The sequence below is a fragment of the Egretta garzetta genome, unplaced genomic scaffold (genome assembly GCF_000687185.1).
Source record: "Egretta garzetta isolate BGI_Z169 unplaced genomic scaffold, ASM68718v1 scaffold251, whole genome shotgun sequence".
Taxonomy (NCBI): Eukaryota; Metazoa; Chordata; class Aves; order Pelecaniformes; family Ardeidae; genus Egretta; species Egretta garzetta.
The window spans coordinates 6,418,324-6,425,370 of record NW_009258952.1 but is presented as its reverse complement, the minus strand read 5'-3'; the positions used below and the strand labels follow the sequence as shown (position 1 = coordinate 6,425,370).

General features: G+C 40.2%; 1 protein-coding gene across 3 annotated transcripts in view; it reads right to left on the bottom strand.

The window, feature by feature from the left end:
• Positions 1-7,047, bottom strand: part of NCOA2 (nuclear receptor coactivator 2) — a 186,351-nt gene that overhangs the window by 91,031 nt on the left and 88,273 nt on the right. Inside the window, exon 1 of one of the 3 annotated variants that reach the window (XM_035890075.1) lies at positions 2,656-2,749. The exons of the other annotated variants lie outside the window; for them this stretch is intronic. The gene's annotated coding sequence lies outside the window, so the exon portion shown is untranslated. Of the gene's footprint in view, positions 1-2,655; positions 2,750-7,047 lie in introns of those variants that run through there. 3 annotated transcript variants of the gene reach the window in all.

Below are 7,047 nucleotides of genomic sequence, written 5' to 3'. Positions count from 1 at the left end.
CTTCCTTAAGCTCTCTACCCTCACATCCCAGCTAGCCCTTCCCAATCCCTCTCTGTGCAACTCCAGCTACCAGGAAACCACCCGCAGGGTCAGCCACACACAGACCACCGGCTACCGAGAGCAGCTCATTTCTGGAAGACACGGGCTTCCAAATTTTACCCCTCACCATCAGAGACTAAAGCTTTACCTGCTAATAATAATTCTGAGCCCAATTCAGGCATCCTTCTAGGCCTGCCACAGCTGAACATGTGCCAGTGAGAAAAGCTAACGAGGAATGCAGGCAGTAGGGTGACTCCGTCCAGGATTCCTTGCAGGTACGAATGATTATCAACTTACATCCTTCACCTTCACTCAGCTCAGACAGTTTGGCTCATAGACCCAGTCCTCAGCCTTAACTTTCTTATTACAGTTATGAGGCTATTCTATAGTAGTGTGCTAAAAACATTATTCCATTTATTAATGAAGTAGATTCTAAGAATCAAGGTTGTTTTCACACCCTTCCTCCCCCCCACCCCCGCTACTAGTCTAAATAAATAAATAAAATGGTACTGCTAACCAGCCAGTTGAGTTCCTAATGGCACTTGTTTTTAAATCTTATGCTTAGAACTCTAGAGTGAAATGTAATTTTCAAAGTAGTCCTCTAGCTCAGACTTTCCAAGAAGGGTATATTTTGCAATGCAGTCATGGCTTCCCTCCTTCCTTGCACAAGCAATTTACCTTACAGAGATGACAATAAAAAAATAAAAAAAAAAGAGCAACAGCTTTTGAACATTACTAATGTAACCTTGCTGACTACAGTAGCATACAGGATTTTGAAGTGTGGGCAAAGAAAACTACTTGGTCAAAGATAATGCTTAAAGTTTTATATATGCTACATACCACACTTCTATAAGAAATTGCTTATGAAAGAAAACACCCCAATTTGAGTTTTGTGTGAACACAAAGCCATTTGAAAAACACAGTCCACACAAAAGGTTGGGTTCCCCCCCCCCCTTAATATGTCCTAAAATGCATCAGGCAAATCAAAATGTGTGTACAAGCAGCAAAAATGTATTCCTCTACAAAACATAGGTGCCAACACTTCAGTAAGCACTACTTGGCCCCCACTATCTTGTTAGATCTTCCGTAATGAAATAAAGGAAGAAAACACAAGAAGCAGAGAGGAAGTTTCATTGTTCTTGTGGCTTCGACGTTTGGTGCCGCGAACGTGACGGGCTCTCAAGCCTCTGCTCAATGGCACCGCCTGCCCCAGGCCTCTGTATCAAAATGTAGGTATACTGCAATTAAAATAATCAAACTGAGACAAAAGAGAACAAGCAAATAAATAGTGCTAACTTGTTTACATTTCTGGCTCTGCCCTCACAGTATGAAATAAAGTCTCTTCAAACACATACTACATTAATTTGAAAAACAGTAATATTTTCCTTCCCCCCTCCTATCTCAAAGTAGCATGAGCTTTTCAAAGTCCTAAATAAAATAAACTAAGGCATTTCCTGTATGTATTTAGTTAATTATTAAACGGATTCTAAGCATGATAGTCACCACCACTATTTCAATATGAAACCAGGAAAGCACACTTTTAGCAAACTGCCAGTGCACTGCAGTAATGACCTGTTATATACATCTTTGCAATCCTGCCCTTAACTTTGGAGACAATTCTAGAGAAGTGACAATCAGTACTTGCATGCAAATCCAAACACTTCATTTTATCTTTTTTTTGTGGTCCAGGATTAGTATTACTGCTGTGAAGTAAAGAGCAACGCTGGGCTTAATGCTCTTTACGACAGGAAAATAAAGCCAACAAGCTTGCAAGAACTTCCCAAGCAGGGGAGACAGCATACTATCTTCACTTACTACAAGTAATCATCTATAACCTTTTTCAGGGGATATTATTATTTCTTTAATCTGCAATATTAAATGTTGCCCTCCCAAGGTTAAAAGAAAGGTAAACAGTGCCAAGATATTTAATGACATCAGCATGCATAGCCACGAGATAAATACAAGGTCTGAAGATTAACTGAATGTCATTCTGTTTATGGGATCACATACTTGTAAAGAAAACTATTAAGATTAGAGAACTGAGAAAGTTATAAATGTTTTGGTGTGTTTTGTCTACTTAAGCTCTTGGTGAGAAAGAGCTTTATTGCAAAAATGTCTCAGTCTGACTTACTCTGTACTTTTTCACGTGTAGAGAAATTACTGAATACTGAATAGTAATTACTGCAATGAAAAAGACACTCTCAGGCTCCACCTCCTCTTGACAGTGGGAAAATATAGATGGGTTTGTGCATTATTCTGGATGCCAGAAAACTTGCTTACAAAAATATTTCCTGTGCACTGACTAAGATATATTTAGCCTCATAAACCCATAAAACTGTCACAGGCAACCACAAGTACACCTGTAGCAATTAAAAAGGGGGGACACTACAGAAACTGGAGAATCAAATTTACAGTATTTCTTTGTATTTGTTATTTAGAAATATTATCTTTAAACTCTCTTTCTTAAAAAGAAATAAGCTCTTCCTCCCACTCCCCCAAACTGACATCCCCCACCCCACCCCGCAACATCGAGACACCTACGATGCACACACGGGAGCACACGTACGTGCAAAAAGAGAGCACTAACAATGAAATCACAGCACTTCAGAAACACACCTTGTCATCTTCCAGCCTTTGCAGTTGAAGGCAGATCTCACTAGTTTTTCTGCGTCTTCAGATCAAGATGTAGATAAATTCCCCATCCATCACACTGGCTTTTTATTAAAAATGGGAGGGGGGGGAAAAAAAAGGAAAAATAATAATAATAATAATAATAATAAACGGGAGCACACGTACGTGCAAAAAGAGAGCACTAACAATGAAATCACAGCACTTCAGAAACACACCTTGTCATCTTCCAGCCTTTGCAGTTGAAGGCAGATCTCACTAGTTTTTCTGCGTCTTCAGATCAAGATGTAGATAAATTCCCCATCCATCACACTGGCTTTTTATTAAAAATGGGAGGGGGGGGAAAAAAAGGAAAAATAATAATAATAATAATAATAAAAAAGAGACAATTTCCAGTAAATTTACAGCCTTAAAAATATCAGTTCTCCATTATCCCAAACGAGTGTTATGTCTTGATGTAAACCAAAGCACATGCTGAGTGAGGACGTGCGCACACAGCAGCTTATCATCTCTGTCATCTGCTTCTAATGACAGCTGACAAACTGGCCACGCTAATCCTTCCCTAACTGCTGATCAGAGAGATCCCCCTTTGACAATCCAGCATGGTGGAGTACTCGAAAATTCCTCCTGCTTCTGTTCTGTTGCTGCTCTAAAAAGCAGTTTCCTTTTCATTGAGATAATAGCCTTTTCTGCAGTCACGTGGCGCCCGGGCTACATTAGCAGAGCTGGATGATAATAGACAGAGTAACTCCCCTCCCTTCTGCCGATTTTAAGGGTAGGACTCCAAGAGAAACCCAAACCCGGCGCACTTGGAATCATTTTGCACCTTCCTCTACAGAAAAGCAAATTGGGCTCCCGGTGGAGAAGAGGAGTACGTGCGCTCTCTCTACTTCTTGCACCAAAACTAATTCACAAATGCATTTTTAGGCAGTGCCTACGTTGGGGCACACACACTGGTCATAAACATGTCAGATGAGACTAAACTGAATATTAAGCATGCTTAATACTGAATATCTGGCATGCTAGAATTACTCTTTTTTCCCCTAGAGTACTTTAATTTTTTGCCTATAATTTTAGTTCTGCCACAATAAACACTTCTCTCTCAGCAACATCCTACGGTTCAACTCCTCCCAGCACCCAACTCTCCTGCAAATACTAAAAAGCACAAATAACAAATGATTTACACTACAACCTCCAGTATCAGTGCTGCTTTTTTTTTTTTTTTTTTTTTTTTGTAACATCATTTATCTTTAACTCAGCACCCTGACAAACATATTAAGCATTTTTTAAATACACTGCCCAGTGGGGAAACCTACCTAAGCTTCAGCTTCAGAGTCCCCATCCCTCCTGAGTGCCAAGCCCAGGGCGGGTTTGCACCTCACCGTTCAGAAGGTTTCCTGCTTGTAAAAGGTGAAGCATGCACACAAACATACCGCCCTGTCCTACCTTCACTGAAGCATTTCACAGACTGAAAGCAGAACAAACCTTTCCTCTTCTGCACTGGCACACAGACACCCAATTTATTCCCCCCAGGTCTGTCCACCTCTGACAGCGGTGGGCAGTGCAGGAGGGCACGGACCAGCGTAGCCTTTCACCTGACATTTGAATGTTGGGGTTTGCAAACTGTTTCAGAAGGCTGTAGATGAAGTAATTTTCAAGCCCGCAAAACAACTTTTGCAGCTTTGTACTTACTCTTTTCCAATCTGATTAGGAAACAGAATTCTCTCCTTTTCTCCTCCTACTTCCATTTTTCCCATTACACCAGATCATTCTCCTTACAAACAGCATTGATCAGAAACTGTAAGTGTTAAGAGACTGTACTTATAGGAAAATAAGGTGGAAATGTGAGGGAATAGTGGCTATCCCGTACACACCATCTTTGCCAACGTTGCCCCACCACCTTTTCTGTTTACTCCTCTCCCAAGGGACAGCCTTGCTCAGGAAAGTGGCCCTGCCGAGGCTCTGGGGGTCCCTGCTCCAAAGCTACGATCAAAGCCCTGGTACAACCTTTCTGCGGCAGAGGAGCTGGAAATGGGATGGGTACGGGGCCCCTCCATTGCTGCAGCACGAATCCTGTTCTCTACTCTTCCCTTTTCCATGCTTTAGAGATAATCCATGAGAAAGATCCTAAATCCAGGAGGAAATAATCTGGTTCCATAAAGAGACTATATAATACACTATATTCAGCAGAAAAATATATAAACGTATACACTAAATTGAATTTTTTTATTTTGCCAGTTCTAAGTCTGTCCTTCCATCTCAAAGCACCACACTATACAGGGTAAGTAAAATGATCATTATTCAAAGCTACATATAACTTCAAGCCCAACAGAACAAGCGCTACTTTGCGATCTTAAACTTTCTTTTGTGAAAACAAATTGCCACTTGCATTTAACATATGAATTCCTTAGCTGAAGAAAGCTGCATCAAGCATCCTGGTTAAATTGGAAAATGACACGTATTTGGGAAAAACTGAAAATTACAGAAAGCATCTCTGATATTCAAGGAAATACATACACAGAAAAGCACCAGAAGGAAAATGGGCTTTCACAAGAACATACACACACAAAATACTTCACTTGTGAAGTACAAATCTAAGGAAAACATAAGAAATGGGAGCTTAACAGTCAGATACCATAGCTAGAACTGTACTGCTGATATTTACAGGAATCATAAGATTAGAAATTCAAAGACAACACAATATGGTGAGCACAAACACAGTAATCACAGCGTTAGGGAAGGAATTATGTGTAAATAAAAAGGAGGTAACAGAAAAGGGCTGTTGCAGCAATAAATATATGAAATGAAGACTGAGAGGAGTGAAAGTATACAGATGTTGTTAAAAAGATTGCTTAGGGAAGAACAGAGTACAGATAAAGCGAACGGAGAGGAGGGAACATAGCACTGCAGTGCACAGACCGGTTCTAGACAAAAAGGGAAAGAAGAAATGAGTGAAAAAATATTCCTGTTAGAAAACACCAGTCCAAATATAAATAAGGAAACATGCAACTGCAAAGGAGGAAAAGCTTTTCGGTTTTATCAGGCAGCAAATGCGTGCTTCCAGTGGAAACAACAGAATTGTTGCTTCCTTTTAAACGGAGTTTCACAGGAATCGTACACATAATTTGGGGATGAGCAGTTGACCCTTGAAACTAATTCTGGCACTACAGATTCTTTCATATTAGGATGAGACAAACATCTTACACAGCAGAAGAGGTTCATCTAAGTTTTCTCTACGAAATATGTTTCATTAATGCTTCATTTTGTTTGCTCAGCCACAGGTGGCTTTGCAGTAGACAGAGAAGCTTCCCTAAAACATTTACTTACAATTTATGTTTTAACATGATCAAATAATGGAAATGGACAAAAGAAAACTGCCTCTATTGCATGCATTTCGCAGTTCTCTTGAGTTTGTGTTTTCTCTTTCTTCCTTTATTTTCTCTTAAAGAGTGAATTGGGCAGAGACAAGGACACACTACGACACAATCTGGCGTTGTCTGCCCTTCTTCTAACATACCCTCACCCGAGGCAAGGACTGCTAAAGCAATCCCAAAACACCTTTTCAGTCTTTTTAGTCCCAAAACATGATTTTTTTTTTAGCCCTTTCTCTCACCCTCTATACCATATACGGGAGGATCTAATTCCACCTTCATAATCCCTTCAGTCCTCTCCATTTGGACTACCCAAAGGGGTACCGAAATTGCCAGCTATAGTGACAGCCCTTGTTTACCTTGCAGAATAGCAAGACACTTCAAAATGTGCTTGAAAGATTACAAAGCTGACTTGCTAGGCTTTATTCAAGGCAAGAGGCCACTGACTTTTAGGAAAGCTGACTAGGCAGCATTAAGTACTGCTTGTGAGAAAGACTGGAAGGGCAAAGCCCCCCACCGGCTCAGAGAATGACAAGCAGAAACTACTAGGACTGACTTCCAAGAAGTGCAATTAAGCCTATTACTGCTCAGGTCAGGAAGAAAGAGAGGGCAATGATTTTTCATGTGTTACACTTCAATAAATGTAGAAGCAAGCATTAGGTCAATTTTTTAAATTCCTCTATCTGAACACTAACAAAAACATTAGGGTTTTCAAGTCAGAACTGGAAACCTGTTCACTCACATGTCAATGCTATTAACATTTTACCAGTTCAGGAACTTCTAATCCACCACTACTTGAAAACTAAATAGATTTTTCTTTTACCTTTTACCAGCTGAGGAAAAATAATTAGGATACTGGAGATAAATCTAGTTTTTCTGACCTTTGCACCTCCTCTTGAGGGATGCAAGAATCCTATAAAATGTACTTCCACTGCAATTTGGAGCACTTGGCATTTCTCACAGTCAGTCTCTGTATTAGCAATACACACACCTGTGGCGCTAAGTACCT